Raw genomic sequence first — 17,107 nt, forward strand, 5'->3', positions numbered from 1 at the left:
GCGGGGACCGGCCGCGACCCCCGCGCGGGCGGGCGGGCGGCGGGCGCCGCTCTCAGCCTTGGCCGCCGCCTTCACCCGCTCCTCGTTTCGCTTCTGAGGCAGCGCCCCACTCGCGTGGGGCCGCGCGTGCCCTCGCCCGTCGCGCGGTTCCGCCACGGAAGTGCTCGCGAGCACGCAAAAGTGCGTGAAAGTGGGGAACCTCCGGGTGCCTTGGCACCGCTGCGGCTAAACTGTGGTTCCCGCTCGCAGCTGCGTCCAGCGACGCGGGGCCGTGGGGCAGGCAGCGTGCAGTTGCCTCATGGCCTTTCGCTCAAGTTGACTCATTYTTGGAAAGGCTTGCTGGTGCTGCGCCGGCCTGGCCTGCACGGTGGGATGCAGGGCCCCAGCTAAGCTCTGCGTGACGCCCCACGGCTGGAGACCACAGCTGTTGGTGGGGAGGACGGGGAAATCTCCCACTCGTGATTGCACGGTGCGGGTGGGATGGCAATAAAGCCAAGGGAAAACTTACATGCAGTCTAAATCTGGGCTGAAAACCRCTATGCGAGTCCTTGAAATGACGGGATTTGTTTTATTTATGAAGGGCATAAAGYAAGCTGCCTTGTGGTTTTGGTGCGCTGATAAATAAATGTACATGCCTCTGTAGGCAGTTAGTGTGGAGTAGTCAGCATGATGTATACTTGTACCCAAATCCACTTTGCAGTAGTTTACCTGTGTAAATAAATGTTTTGTACACATGGGGAAGTTGCTCTGAAATGTGCTGAAGTGTGAATTTAAAACAAAACTTTGTGTGTGAATGTTTTATTTAAAATGTGTATGCAAGGAACTTAAATAGGATGAGGGTAGTATATAAATTTAAGGCGGAATATCTATTTCTGAATAATTTCTTGATGCATAGTCCTATTCTAGAATAAGTTTTTTACCTTATATGAGTTTTACCCTCAGGATAATGACCTGTCTATATGGAGATATGTAATAATTTTTTTATATTCTGGTTGGTACACATTTTAATACACTCCATGAGTGTCCACATGAGTACAGAAGTGGCCTGAACTTGATTCGCTTGATTTCATTGAGAAAATTGAATCGCAGGGGTTTTAGTTAATTTTAAATAGTCAAGTCTAGTTCTGCCCTAGCAATGTTTATGAGAGGGATCTTCTAGTGAAGATAAGACCTTTGTGGAATACTCTTTTCAGGTTAATTCATTCCACTTTTAAAGCATTCTACAAAAGAAGTTCAGTAAGTGTCTAGTGAGAAGGTAAGAACTAATGCAGACTAGCTGTTGAGAACTGTTTTCATTTGTAGGCACATCTAAGATACTGTGTTAGGCACAACCAATCCATGACACTTCAGGGAGATGCCACGCGGAGGAGGTTGAGGTTTATTATCACGGTTAATCTTCACTGCTACTGCTAAGTATTTGAGAGGGTGAGCAGCATGAACATTTGCTCTGTCAATATTTGCAGTGCATGAGTTAACAYCTCAGTGAGAAGCCTAGGTGGATCTTGGGGCACGCAGTTCCTCAGGTGCACTTGCCGAAGCCTTGGCCCATCTTGCTTCATGCTGTCCCAGCTCAGGTTCTGCATATCGTTGCCCATGTGCAGTGTTATGGATCAGCGAGGAAGAGGTGACAGATTTAGTGGTGGTGTCATCTGTGCCTTTGCCATATAGTACCCTGTGGTTGACCTTGTAAAGATTTTCTTCAGCTGTCCATCCTGGTAGAAAGAAGGCTGGAGAGAGGATGGGGAATTTGTAGGTCTGTCCTGAATGGATGCAGCAGCTCTCYGGTGCGTGGTGGATGCTGTGTGTAGATGCTGCACGGCTCCAGCAGGAGCTCCCCAGCTGGTGGCCAGGTACTGTCTAGCTCTGTCTCCACAGGACCCTCCAGCTTGGGAAGGCTCTGGGGAGGGTACTGTGAGATAATGGCACTTTTTCTCTTTTGAAACCAAATGAGCCCATGTGGTGCGTGGAGGGTTTTTCCGTGTGTGATTCTTCAGGGAACAATCTGGCTCAGTCAGCGATGCTCCATGTTGATTGCCATCCACCCTGTATCTGCGCCTTTTCTCCTTAGAAATAGAATTTTTAAGGGGATGACACTTCCCACACATTTCTATTTAATTTGGAGAAAAAAATCAACTCTGCTCTGGACAGTATTTGGGGGATGGAAGGGATATGTTAGAATAAAAGAATTCACCAACTATTTTATACTTTCCTATTTAAGCATGAATCTCAAAATAAAAAAGACCTAAAATAAGCTTGGAGAAAACACTGAGTAGCACAAATATGAAACAAAATATCCTATTTTTACCTCAAGAAAACACTGCAGGTTATGAAATCCCTCCCTTCCTTTTTAAATTTAAGAGTGATCTTAGTCTCCAGTGACTTTTTCTTTGTGCTTTCTTGTTTGTTCAAACACCAAGCTGAGTCTGTTATTTGTCCAGCTGGATTCATCAAGAATGTTGCTCACATAGGTGAGCTGTTTTCAAGTAAATGCTGACCAACTGAAATTCTAGTTTGTTTAATTTCCTAGAAAAATATTATGACCCCTGAACAGGGWGTCTGTCTCTGCTGCTGACTTGCTGAGGGACTGCCTGCAATTTGCTTCCTCATCTATAAAATAGGGATAATATGCATGCATGCTTGGAGACTATGGATAATAAAATATAATGGAAGTGTTAAGGGTGCTATAATTATTTTAAAGATACACTTCACTGCATGCTGTTAGAGTATTTTCTATGGTGGGGGAGAAAAGCATTGTGTGGGAGAGGGTAGCGTACAAAGAATGGAATAAATTTTGCAAAGCAGCATGAAGCGGAATAAATTTTTTAAATCTCTTTGGGCCTGCCAGTTCTTGGCCCTTGGTGGTAGAATGTTTGAGAATTTGTGACCGGAGATGGGAATAATTGAAGAATTATTCACTAAGTTGTGAAACAAAATGTGCACTTTCCTCTCAGTTCACTGAATGCAGAAACTGGACTACAAGTGGGCCTCTTTGGCCTTCTCTATCAGGATACTTATGATTTTAATGCACTTGAAGAACTTAGAGGTGGAAAAAAGCCTTGTAGAAAAACTGCAATAACTTATCTGTGGACCCAGAACCATTTACCTGCTGTTAAATACCAATACATTTTACTGCTCAGTCATTTAGATAAAACTAACCTCTAATTCCCCTGCTAGGGAAGCCTATTTTTTTAAAAAAGCCTCTGAACTTTGAACCGGATATTGGCATCGTCCCCAACAGTGGAGTTTCCTAATGCCGGTCTTTAGGGCAGGTCTGTCCCAGGTGTCTGCGACCGCTGCGGCGTCACAGCCGTGCTGGGAAGGGCACGCTCCTGCTGAAAGGGAGTGGGTTTTACTCTTTCTCTGCTTGGTGCTGCTTATTTCTGATGCAGAAGATGACCCAATCTTTTGCTGTGGCAGTTTTATTCCTTTTTCTAGGGGTTCAGGTTGGTCCCTTGAAGGGGCCCTCAAGCATCAGAGCTTGTGCAGAGGCAGAGGAGGGACCAATTTTGCTGGCTCCATGGGCCTAGTGCAGCCGTTCCCCTCTGCTGTATGTGTGCTCTTTCTCTAAATCCTTTGGAAAGTAGGATCCTTCTGGTTTCCAGTTTATCTCTTTGAGGTATATGCTAAGAGCACACGTAATGAGCATGAGCATTTAAGTTATAAACTACCTTTACTCTCTTTCCTTTTGTTTGCCAAAGATGTCTTTCTCTCCTCCTTTTTTTTTCCCCCTTTAATAAGTAACAAAATGTCATTCAGTTTTGTGCTTTGTACAACAGTAAAGTCCCTGCCCCTGGAAGCACCGAGATCCTGCCGACATGTCAGTAGAGCAGTCACTCCATCATGCAGATAATCCTTTTCTCCTAATGGAGCTAATTTTRCTCATGTTCCTGAGTTCCTCCTAAAAGGGCAAAAGCAGCACGTGGGAGCCAGACGAGGAACTACCTTTTTCTCTCTCTAACTCACACACACACACATTTTTAATCACCCCTCCTGCTTTCTAGGTGCACATTTACATATGAGCTTTGTGCGAGCCTGGATGCTGCTGCTCGTTGGGCAGTCGTAGCTGCCATGCCTTCTGTACATCGTGGTGGCAAGCCCTGTTACTCTGATGTTGTGAAAATACCCTGCTAGCCTATACAAATCTGTGTCATAAACCATGCCTTTTGACTTGTTTGAAGTCAAAGAGATACCATGAACATTTTGTTTTTCTCAGATCCACCATGGGCTCTTGTGCTGTTTCTAGAGGCCTTCAGCCAGACAGGTGTGCTCAGACTCTCTTCACACTGAGGGAACCTTGGGTGTGTTTTGGTGACAACTTTGCTATGTGTGGATGTGAGAAACTTCTTTCTGCTTGTGGGGTTGCAGGTTGAAAAACATGCACCAAAGGAGTAAACCAAACCAAGAAGTAAACCTAAACCAAAGGAGCTAGGTGAGAATTATAGGTGCTAAAAGTTTACATGAGTTCAGGGGGAGACTGGAGAAGTTCATGGAAGAGAAGTGTATTGAACGTACAGAATCCACAGGAGGCACAGAAAGTCCCTGAGCTGAAAATAGTTGGAGGGTTGGACAGTATTAGAGATAACTAATTTTGGCATTGGTAGCTGCTGCTGGAGAAAATTCTTCTTTGACAGGGAAAAAAAAGAATTATATGSAATCTGTTTCAATTAAAGGAAGCCCTCTCAGCCTAACCCCTCTTAGCCTACACTTTGATAAACTTTTGTTCACCTCTAATGCAAGGCTTTCAGTTGCTTACATCATTCAGGTTACTTTCCTTCAATGAATTCATGTGATTCCTGTGACTGGGGAAACTGTAGTGCTGCAGGTGAGGTTTTGTCAGGATGTTAGAAATTCTTCACCTCTACTGAAAATTCTCAGCATTTCTTCTTTCCACGGCTACATTATGTTGGTGGTTCATAGTTATCTTTTGATTGACCTAAGCACGCAGGTTTGTTTTATTCTCAGTTACCTCCCCGCAATGGCTGACGTTTTTAACAGTCCCTGTTCTTTTTTGCACTTCCTCATCTTGTTAGTGCCTAAGTCCAATGACCTTGTATTTCATGCTATTGAACTACATCCTTTTCCTAATATTCCCATACTCAGTCATCTAATTTTCCCATATGTCATTATGTTTACCTTTGTTTTGCCAAAGCCTCCGATTTTGTGTCATCAGCTCATTTCATTGGCACGTTCTGCTCGTTTGACCATTGTTGTTAATGAGAAGAGGACAAAAGAAATGAGGAGAAGAATTGGTCTGGTGTCTATGCTTATATATGCTATAGGTGCTTTGCCATTGTAGATTTTCCTGCATTAAAAAGATGTGGTCTTCYGATCTGTGGACACTATGCTAACTAAAATCTGTGCACGAAATACTGGACTGTCTCAGTGGATTGAAAGTTTTACTGTCAGTGCTGTTATCGAAGCAGGTTGATTGATACTGGTGACATTTTGCTTTAAAGCCTACCATAGAGCTTCTACTCAGTAACTTAATACACTGATCATCTTGGCAGTTATTATGTGACTAAAAATAGTCTTGGTAAGTAGTCTTGAATTTTTCCCATTGTAATCAGGCTTATTATATATTCCTGCTAAATGTATTTGATTAAGATAATTGTCTTTCACARTATCCTTTAACTTGTCAGGTTTGTGACTGGTGACACATGAAATGTTGAGTAATGAGTAAAATAGCTTAGCAACAGTGACCACAGTAGCTGACAGGGAATTTCAGTGTCTTTTTTGTTTATTTGCATAATAATTTGTTTCACAGTCAGTGTTCAGTGAACTACTAAATTGAGAATACTTCTTAATTAGCCCGTATCTTATGACTTTGGAGAAATTATGCTGGGTATGATGAATAACTGCAGCTGAATGAAATCCGAGGCAGTCCACCTCTGCCTTACTTTTGAGTAACCTCTGGCAGGATGCAAAGTGATTTTTCTCCCTGAGGCTGAGGATGGGTTCAGGTTGCAAGGATGATGCCCGCTACCTGTGGTCTTAGGCTAGCAGCCTGGCTTGACGCCTTAGCTGCTTTCTGGCATGCCTGTGTAGGCTCAGGTGCAGTGCCAATACCTGGGGAAGAGATGCCATCATGTGGCTTTCGCTCATGGAAAATGCATAAAATTGACACTGACCCCAAGAGACAGAAAAATGCTCCACCTTGCTCAAGGGGCATGGTCTGAGCTTCCGAGTTTCCTGTCTCTATTCTGGCCAGAGCATAGTCTGGGAAGTCGGTGCTTTGATYCACAATTTGCTAGTATAAAATGCTCTCCTGTCTTTAATCCCTTTCCTGCACTACAAATCAAAMTCAAGCTGAAAACATCTTGAGTAAATTTAGCCCATGTTCAGTCTTTAAATGCTCCTTTTCTTACATTGGTAATAACATGTTCAGTTAGTGGCTGTGAAAGAAAATATCTTTTTGTCCTGAACATTTTTGTAATTCTAACTGAACAAGAATATCATTGCTTTCACTTTTAATTTCTCTTCTTTTTTTGGGCAGACATAGTCTACAGGTTCTCTGAGGTGATGCTGCAGTGTGTCACCTGGAAATCTGTCCAGGAAATGTATGTGTAAAACAAGATCAATTCCATTGAAATTAAAAGGAAAGTATTGCAAAATTGCTGCAGGTGTTACATCTTGATAAGAGGAAGGCTTGATTTAAGTGTGAGCTAATTGTATCCTGTTAGTTACATATTTTAAAAGCAATAAACAAAATTCACATTGAGGAGTTGTGTACTTTAGTTTGCTTGCTTGCAAATCTGCATTATTGGTTAATGCACGCTATATTTCCCAGATGCAAGGATGAATGAACAAATGCTGTACTGTACTATTATGACAAACTAYGTCAAGGTTTGTATCCAACTGTTGTTTGTATAACTCTAGTGATTTGAATTCTATTCTGTCCCTTTGAGGAGATTGCAAAACACCCTGTTCATGTTTATGCTAATGAAAATGCRGAAAATAGGAAGCAATAGCTCTTTAAAGAGAGGAAAAAAAAAAAGAAAACAGAATATACTGTCTTTTTGACCTGACTCATGGAAAGCAGTTGTGATAAAACAAGACGTTTTATCCATGCATATGGCTTGTAACAATTAAAGTAGTATTTCACATACTGGGAAGGCAGTTGCCTATTCTTTATGGAAATTGCAGGCTTTATATTTAAGATTCCATATCTTTAAAGTGGTTTATTTTTCCATTTCTGATTTGCTCATTACAAGCTTCTTTGAGAGAATTAGGATTAAAGATGGTTATCAAGAGGTGGATATTCACCAGTAGACCTAATAAATAGACAGAAATTGCTATTGCTTGTGCAGCTGTATCTGATCTACTCTGTCCATCCCAGATCTCTGATTTTACATCAGGCTGGGGTAGGGGTAACAGCTGCTGTAGGAAAGGTTGGGATTCAGTGCGTAGGCTTTTGATGTGGCTTCGCCAAACTGTTCAAAGACCCTCGACAGGTCACTCTGTTTCTGTAGGAAATCTGCGTCTGGTTACCAAGTAAACAGATGCTGTGCATGGGTTTCCACAGTAGTCTCTCTAGGATGCGAGCTGCCTTTTATTACGGATTCATAACAGTGTTCAACATAAGAGCTGTAGCGCTGGCTGGGGCTCAGTATGGTGCTGTAGCACAGAAATTAAAAATTCGACTCCTTTTAGCCCTGGGAAGTATGAACTGTTGTTCTGTGATCTCTCTGTGCTGACTCTCTTTTTCCCAAGTCAAGATGCCTTGCAGATCTCTTCGGGTCTATAGGCATGGGTTGTTTTCAGTGGAATATTTTGCACTGGCCTTTGGGATCTGCTGTATATACTTTATCTACATGAAACCTTTTTAAGTTAAACATTTTTCATCGTATCTGTGCTTTTGGCAAAAGTTTAAGGAGAAAAACGAAGGCGGTTGGGATCTAAAGTTAAAAGCATTGGAAGCAGGATCTGAGTATTTTTTTTTTTTCACTTCCAGGTGAAAAAGGCAGTAGCTATTCATAATTGTCATGATGTCTTTTATCTCAGTTAATTTATTGTTTGACTTGGGTTAGTCTGACCTTGTAAAATGATCTACCTGTGGCTGTTGGGTTAAGCTAGTGTCAGTTATTAATATTTAAGTCCTATAGTGTACTTTTAATTCTGATTAATTCCTTTTTATTTTTATGAATTTCTTTTACACAAGCTATTTTTGGAGACAGTTTGGAAAGATAACTGATTAAAAGTCACTATGYTTTTTTTATAGTGCAAAAAAGAACATATTCCGCTGATTGCCATAAAAAAACTTCAGTCTGTATAAATACCAGTTGAACTGTATTCATAGCATCAATAACAATTTTTGCCTTCTGTTTTGGAGCTGARTTAACCTGTTGACTTAAAATACTGGATGCTTTCTAGTTCGCCTTTTTTGTTGTAGCTCTGCCAAACCCTCAAAGACCCTCGACCCTCCGTGAAATCTTGGATTTTCTACTTACCTTCTAATTACTTTTCAGAAGTAGTTTGTTTGTCCCTGGACTGTATTACTTAARCAAGTTAGTGCTAGGAAGGTGATGTGATACCAGGAGTCTGGAGAGGAAGGGAGAGAGGGTCCTGTTTCGGGAGCACTCTGTAGCTTGCTTGGGTCACAGGGGACTGCCGGTCTCTCCTTCCTTCTGAACCTCGGACCRAAGTCCTCACGTGACTGAGATGCACGTGTGCTGCCTGACTTGGAGCAGCAGGAAGGGAAGGAATGGTTCAGTGGGCTTGTTGCTTAATTATGGGGTGAATGTCACGTGCACGTGTGCTTTGGTGTGAGCTGCTGGTAGCTTCTTCCACTGCTGGCCTTCCACAGTGTCTCTGCCGGGRTCTTGGCAGCGTAATCTCCGGGCCTGAGGAACAAGCAGGAGCAAGTTGCTTGTTTCTGTTGATACTGGCAGCCAAAGAAACATGTGTCGAACCTGCCCTTCGTGATGCAAAAGACGGTCTATGATTCACAGGTCAGTGTTGAGGAGCGGTGACCTAGAGGAAGTACTGCATGTTGGAGGAAGAATAGAAAATTGAGGCCCAGACCACTTGTGACCAATCACAAATTCATGAGATCCTTTTCTTAGGGTGGGGTGCAGGTATGATGGTGGTGACATTTGCTTTTTGTTTAGTTTTCAAGATGAAAAGCATTTAATTGTGTTTTTCTGGCCAAGTTCTGGCTTAGATAGCTAGACTCAGTGATCCTAAAACTTTTTGTAATTTCAAATGGATATGGTAATCATTTACTGTCATAGACTGCTGCCGCACACTGTTAAGCAGGTGCTCCATTGCATCCCATAGGTGAATGCACTTTAGTGATGCATAAATTGATTTTTTTAAATATGGAAAGAAGGGGAGAAAACAACGAACACGCATGATTAGCCATGAAAGTCGCAGCGCGTTTGTTTAGTGACTGGCTGAGGGAAAGAGCTAAGCGAGTCCGTTAGATCYGCTCTGGATCCAGCTCACGGACAATCCAGCGCTTTGCCGCCGTATGTCGCTTCTGCACTGCCTGAAGCCACGTGGCAGCTCGGGCCAACCTGGAAGGGTGTGGGGCGCAAGTCTGTTGCTGAATCTGTGCTACGGGGCGAGTGGAGATTTGTGGTGGCTGTTCGGGAAGGCCAGACTCATGGGGGATGCAAGTCCTAAGTGAACATAAGCAGAATTCAGTAGTTAGCTGCCAACGAAGAAAGGTAAGGACGCAGTGTATCCCAGGCTTGAGTGTATTTTGGTTTAGGAATGATATACTGTGTAACATCTGCCCAGGCTAGCGCTGCGCGGTGCTGACTGTAATCACCGCAGGAWTTCTTTACAGCAGGGCTTCGACGAGGCTGCCTCGCTGCTACGTGGAAAAATGTGTTTAAGAAACAAAACATAAATAATCCTACGAGATTTCATTATTATAAACTGTTTCGAAAACTTAACTGGAATTTGACTTCTCTTCGCAAAGAGTGGCTTAGTCACGTCCAAAAATGGACCTCTGGCACTTCCAGCACTTCCAGGCTCCGTGCCATCTGACAGCTGTCCCGTGTCGGCGTGGCGGGAAGAGTGCTTGCAAATGGTTAAAAGGCTTGAGTGCAGAGAGCATCAAAGGAACAGACAAAACTTAAAAAAWATCATTTAAAAAAGGGAGTAATTGACAAGCTTATACTTAAGGTAAAATTGCGGAAGCTTGTTTGAGCTTCCCGAGAGACAATCATCATATATCTGTTCTGTTTATACCTCAGGATCCACGTGTATGAAGGAGATGGATAGAACTTGCCTGCTTGTTAGAGCAGAATCATTCATAAATATCGTCTTTGTAATTGTTTTTGACATCAGTTGCAGGAACAAAATACATAAAATGCAAAAATAATAATGGTATTTAAATTAACACCGCTATTTTTTTATTATTGTGTTGAAGGATAGAAGAGGAACATTCAGCAGACATTTAATTTCTTGTTTTATCTCATTAAGCAGACAGTCCCAAAACAAATGAGTTTCAGATTGGTTTTACCAAAGCTATTTATCTAATTATGGCTTTCATTGCACTTGAATGAATGTCTGCAAATCAATAGGTCCCTTAGGTTGCCAGGGCATGCATTAAAGCTGGTAGCTCTCCAAGCTGAATGGCAGCAGTGCTGTTTCTTGTTTTTTCCACTGAGATGTCTCTTCTCCATTCTTACAGTGTATGCATAAACTGAGAATTTGTTTGAAGGTCTTGCCTAAATGGTCGCACTCTGGAGTTGTTTATTTGAAATTCATGTGGCAATAAATAGTTATATTATACTGGTAAAGGTTTTATTAATTCTAGTTAYTTTGAAGGAAGCTAGTGTAGATACAGAACATGTTGTAGTGGGTCAAGATGATGGTTCATCTAGTCCTGTATCCTTAAATTTTACGGTTAATTTAACAGCTAATGGTTTTAGCCACAAGTATAAAGATTCTTGTGCTTTCAGAGAGCCTTAGAGCAAATGTAGTGTAGTCTGTGTTGTATATTCTCTTTTCCTGGGTTCGAATACCTGGAGATGCCTTATATTCTGACACTTGGRATTGTTACTGTTAACCATTGCGGTTATAGTTGTTGACGTGATTCATATACAGATTCAGCCTTTTAATGAATCTGGCTAGTGTTTTGTCTTCAARCTCATCTTGGAAGGAAAATTATGTTTTGTTTTCTTTTGTTGTTAATTAGAKAATTCTTTTTGAATTTCCTACCTTTAATTTCAGGGACTAATCTGTTGTCACCAAAAAACCTWCCGAAGTTATTGGCAGGGAACTTCTAATTTCTCTCTTCTGTATGGCTGTTTTTTTATGTATTCTCTTTTACAGCTACTTTTTAAAGCAAGCAATCTCAGTCTCTCTAGGTGACTCTGTAATCAGCTTTGTTACCCTGTTCTGAACCCTATCTGGTTCTGCAGTGTCCCTTTGAACTTGTGATGGCTTGTGCTGAATGTAATATTCCAGGTRAGACTGCATCACTGATTTATATAAATCATGTAATTTCCTCCCTGTCTCCATCACGTATGCTTTTCATCCTAACAATTTGCTATCTTCTTAGAATTCCTGGTGGCACAGATTAGTCCTTCACTGACATGTCCTCACGGCCATGCAGATTGCTTTCTTTAGGTTGATACAGTTAATTTAAAATTGTATAAGGTGTCAGCACTTTTTTCCTTCCAGTGGGCATACTTTGCATTTGATGTTAATGAACATTATTTAACTTGAGTGATCCAATCACCCAGCTGGACTAGGCCCCTCTGAGGTTGCTTATAGACTTTTGATTGTGACTAACCAAAATATAGGCAAAACCTGCTTATCTCATGATGTGATATTCGCATCACAAATACGTTTTATTAAACAACACTGAGCCCAGGATGTAACATTGAGTCATCTACCTATTTTCTGTGTTATGAAGAAAGTGGGCTGTTTAATCCTGTTCTTGCTCCTCATCACTTTGCTACTGTTTGATGAATTACAGTATTTTGTCTCTCAACCAAAGGCTCCTTTAGCTGCTTTAGAGGAAGTCTGCATGTTAGGGCAAATCTGTACTACCTCTGTTGAAGCTGGAGTAAACCTGTGAAGTATCGCTGTGTAGATGGTCTCTGAGCGCAGGAGAAAAACAGCTAATACTGTGTCAGTCTTGACTGTGTTATATCGTACTGCATCAAAAGCTTTGTTGTTCTCATAAGAAATAAGAATATTCATGAATGGTAAAAATATTAAATGAGTGCACAGCTATTTGGAAGGATCTACACAGATTAGTAACTAATGACTTGGTCAAATAATCACAGAGCAGGGCTCTGCAAGAGTATCTTTTGGCTCTGCTACTGTCAGTGTTTCCTTACAAAGTGCAGTAAAGGAACAGAGATTATGGTTATTAAGATTTAGCTATCAAATCAAAAAAGGAGGAGAGGGTTTTGTTCTTTTTTCCTTTTATTCTGCTCAGGCCACTTTAAGGCAAAACTGCTACTTGGAACAAAACTCTAGCAGACAAATCATTTACCAAATGCTTTCTAAAAATGGATATATTGAAGTGTTTGTGTCGCACTACAGATAACTGTTCTCTAATCTTACAAAGCTCTTCATTAAAATCAAAGGCAGAAAATGTCCCCTTAGTGGAATGCTATGTTTAAGCACAAAATGTGGTTAATAGAGGAATTCTGCTATTAAATACAAGTTGTGTTCTTATTAAAATAATGCAAACGTTGAGAATTATTCACGCCTGTTGTTTCACAAAACAGCACTGTATGAATCTGTTTACTGTGGCTGTAGAACAGGACCTATTTCAGCTGGTTATTTTCAAATGTGTTTCAAATTTCAGTGTGTTTCAAAACACATTACAGGAAGGATGATAGTAGTGGATAAGGAAGCATTACATTTTCCCATTCTGTAAGTAAAAATACTTGCAAGAAGTTATCCAGAGACAATAATAGTTTTTCTTTATAAGCCCAAGTTGAGAACTGTTCACATGTTACTGAAGGCTAAAGGTAAATTTTGTGAAACTTCCAAAATGGGAAGATTTTTGAAAATAATTTATACTTACCCTAAGTTAAGCAAGAAAACAGAATGTTTATCCATTGCTTTAGCTGTGSAGGGTGTTCTCTGACTTTTAGAAACAAAGCCCAGTACTGGGGTCTATGAGTCATCTTCTGTTCAGCCTGAGCTAACTGCAGTTCCTATATGTGTATGCCTGTTTCTTTACACTGTGACTTTTTGCCTCTCGGGTTAGTCATTGTTATCTCTTGGCACAAACGGAGAAGTTAAAAACATCAACAAGCATGAGCTATGATAAAAGCATGCAAACAAACCTCCCATTTAATCTTCCAAACCCCATTCCTGTTTCTTTGCTCTTCATAAACCCATCTGCTCTTTTCATGAGGTCCCAGTGGACAGAGCACGGACATGAATTCCAGGGCAAAGGGTCTCTTATCAGAAATGCTGTCCCAGAGGCCCTCTGCAATTAACGTCCTGGTGTGTCCAGTGCCTAAAACTGCAGATACTATGATGTTGCGTAGAGAAAAGGAAGCAAAGAGATTATATATGAAAAAAAAAGTGTTAGTCCTTTTCCAAACTTTGCTTTGAAAGATGCTGGTAAACTAAGTATGTTCCCTGGACTTAGCTTTGCTTTTGTGGGGTCCTACATGGGCTGTGCTACGTTTCTTAAGTTTGGGCTAGTAAAATGTACAGGATTCAGTACGGCAAGTCCAMACTCAAAGAACATAGCACAGGTCTTGACCTTGTCCCTCATGGGGACAAGGCTAAAGGAAAGGGTCCTCGTTAGGTACACACAGGATGATGACAGTCACATCTCCACTCTAAAGTTAACCAGACATTTCCTAATTTTATTCATCTTTATTTTCCTTTCCCATTCTCTTTACTCCTTATCTCCACATAAGAAGTCTCCAGGTGTATATCTACATACCAAGAAGGTGTTGAAACACTTTTTTTTGCTGCAGTTATATTTGGCACATGAGAGGTGACTAAATAGATACGTTACCCTGTTGTGCTATGGGCTGAGGTGAAATCAGGCTAGTCTGTATGGTTCATAGTGGTGGTGCCACTGAAATAATGGTTGGCTTGAAGCCATCTCTAAAGAGCTGGTGTGGGAAAAGATGGAGCAGTTAGCAAGTTGAAGCAGTGTTAGAATAAACCATTTATTGAAGACCATATATCTCGAAGTGAAGGTCTCATGCAGCAAATCTGGCAATTTGCCGTCACTCTGCCCTAGCACAGGAGCTTAACCAGTGGCTCTGGTGTGTGATGGGGAAGGGGTTGTCGAGCTGGCGGGACTTTGGGGATTGTCAGGGCGAAGGTGCGGGGAGGGAATGAACAGACTCAGCCTGCTTTGGTAGGGCATCCAGGATGGGCAGGACCTGTTTGTTGAATTCATTAGGTCAGATTTGGCATCGCAGCAGACTGTTAGGATGTCTTTGACATCTTGCTTTTTGTGAAAATATATATAAAAACATAGGGAGAATATCTCTACTAGTCTCTGGAAGATCAGTCACTGCTGTGGGGAGTATTAGTGTATGAATTATCTTTTGGTTCACTTTACTTCCCTSATTTCAGTCTGAATTCTCTAACAAATTAGTATCTTGCATGGGCATAGCTTGAATAACTTCTAAAGTCAGCAGTTCCCCTTCTCCCCCTGCCACTTGCATAGATCAGAAAACACATGCTGACTTATAATGACATTTATTACTGACTTTTTAAATCTGAGTGGGCTGGTAACCAGGATACATCAGGCAACTAGAAGGAGGATAACAGCGTGTTAAAAGTGATCAATGTTGCAGGCATTGGCTATAATGCAGAATATTAGAGAGGAGGAAAGTTAATTCTCTCTGCTACTAGACCTGAAAAAATGTGGTCAGTTGTTACCTCAGATCCTTCTATTTCCATGGGACAAAGAACCTCCTCAAGCATTTTGGGGTGAAGACTCAGTCTAGTGAAGCAGAAAGTGGTGGCTCAGTTATGATTTGCTGCTTTACATAGGTGTGTAAAAGAGGATCCTAGAGGAGATGTGGTTGAAGGTGTGGGATCAGGAGAGGAGGAAACAGCACCTAGCAGCACAAGGACTACATGAGCGACTGCTTAGTCGCTGCATGAGCCTGATGGTCAAAGGTTCCTTATCTGTCTTTCTTTTCCTAACATTGGCTACCAGGCCTGACTGTCCTCTGATGGTGGAAATGTGATCCTGCAGAAGGGCGGTGATGTGTGAAGCTCTTCCTGCAATGGTACTACAACATAAGCAGACTATTCTGCTGGCTTTTAGATGTTGCACTGTTCAGTCCATGTTCTAGCTATAATTTGGTGGTGAATAACGCATAGGCTGTTCCATGGGAGTTTTATATGTCATCGTTCACATAACTGATAAGTGTGTTCATGTCCATATTATGCCCTTCTGCTTCTCTCTTATGTGTCCCAATAAGTACAGCTGTTTCTACGCAAATTATACTGTTATACTCCAAGTGCTACCACTGCTGTTGTTAGTGAGGGACAGGACATTTTTTKGTATTGTTATTTCAGATTTTGCAAGTTCAGGCCATGGTTACTGCCTCATGTATACTTTGAAACAGCCTTAAAAAGGTGATCCACAGCTATCAAGGCAAGGGACTTGCTGTTGTAAAAAGAAAGCTTAGAATCAGTTGGGTGGGAGGGCTGCGTAACAGAGCTTTCAGTGGACTCTTCCAACTATGACTGAACTCTTACATGCTACTTACTTTCTGGACTATCTCCATATTTAGCTGATATCTGGCATGTCTGTCGTGAGTTTTGCAGTCGTAGGATCCCGAACAGTCCCTCCATAGGAAGTGATCTTCCTTACACCACCTGTTGTGCAGTGAGCTTCTCAAAATCATAGAGAATTCAATCTCTATGTCAGGATATGTCTGACACAGGAGTGTATGTTCAACTTCATAACAGACAATTTGCCTCAGATCCCTGCATTGCTGTAATTTGCTGGAGTATTTTTTCCTCTGCGCACATGGTTCTTATGCTAATTCAGACTCTGGCACTTTTTTTTTTTTTTTTTTTTTTTTTGCATATGTCTTTGAATATGGGAATGAGATTGACTAGGATGTAGACATCATATGGTGACACTTCTGTTGGGAGGTAGAGCTACATAATAGTTCTAGTTGCAAATGCAGTTAAAGGTTAATGAATTCAGATAATTTAATCAGATGTAAAATAGAGAAATACTCTAATCCTTTGACTCTCAAGTTGTTTTTTTTTCTGTTTAAGGAATGGAATTGTTCCTATAACGGGGAAAAAAAACCCTTTATACTAGTGTGATGTTTAAAGGACGCTTAAAGCATGTAAGAAATGAACCAGAGAGCAACTCTATGCTGTAAATACTAGGTCTTGTTTTGCTTGAGAGTTTTTTGTCTGCGCACTGGAAAATTACCAGGATTGATGACTTCATGGGGGACAAGAGCAACATGGGCCCAGTTGAGGGAAGATATATTTATTTATTTATTCACTTCCTTATAATTAGGCTAAGATACCGTTTTTAAAAAATATAATTTCTCCTCAARAGGTTCAGTACAATTCTGTTTATTACTTCCTTCGTCTATGAATTTGACAAACCACAAAGGGCATTAATCTCACAAGAATAACTTGTCAAATTTTGACTCCTTTCATTTAAACTTAGTTTAGTCAGGCACTTAAGGCTGGTGAGAGGGGCAAGGATTMGGTGATCTTGACCTGACCCATACTGTCTAGAAAATGATGAATGTGGAGAACTCTTGTAAGGGCCAGTTCTATTCATTTCCAGTGCCTGTTACTGGAGCAAGATCCTGTCCTTCAATACTGTTGTCTGAAAGGGGAGAACTTCGTGATATTGACCCCCTGTTATCAGCTGCAGAATCACAAGAGATGAAAAATCCCCCTTCCACAAGGAGAGATTAGACTTGCCCAGCAGTTAAGAAAGGACTTTTCCCTTAAGACTTTATTATGCATCACAATGAGGAAACGTAGAATAATGCAACACAGATATGACGTGACTTATTCATGTGCTTCAGTGATATGAAATGTGTGCAAACAATTGTTACAGGAATAAAGAATGGAAATAATGATAAATGCAAGGAGAAAGGCAGGTTATTAAAATAAAGGGTAAAGAATAGCAGAAGGGGAATATATCTCTTTAGGGCAG

At 41.2% G+C, this 17,107-nt stretch overlaps 1 protein-coding gene across 1 annotated transcript in view; it reads left to right on the forward strand.

Annotated features, from left to right (window-relative positions):
* Nucleotides 1-17,107, forward strand: part of RAPGEF5 (Rap guanine nucleotide exchange factor 5) — a 167,334-nt gene that overhangs the window by 1,007 nt on the left and 149,220 nt on the right. The window lies entirely within an intron of this gene.

Source organism: Rhea americana, unplaced genomic scaffold, assembly GCF_003343005.1.
Source record: "Rhea americana isolate MKP2758 unplaced genomic scaffold, rheAme1 scaffold_26, whole genome shotgun sequence".
NCBI classification, from domain to species: Eukaryota; Metazoa; Chordata; class Aves; order Rheiformes; family Rheidae; genus Rhea; species Rhea americana.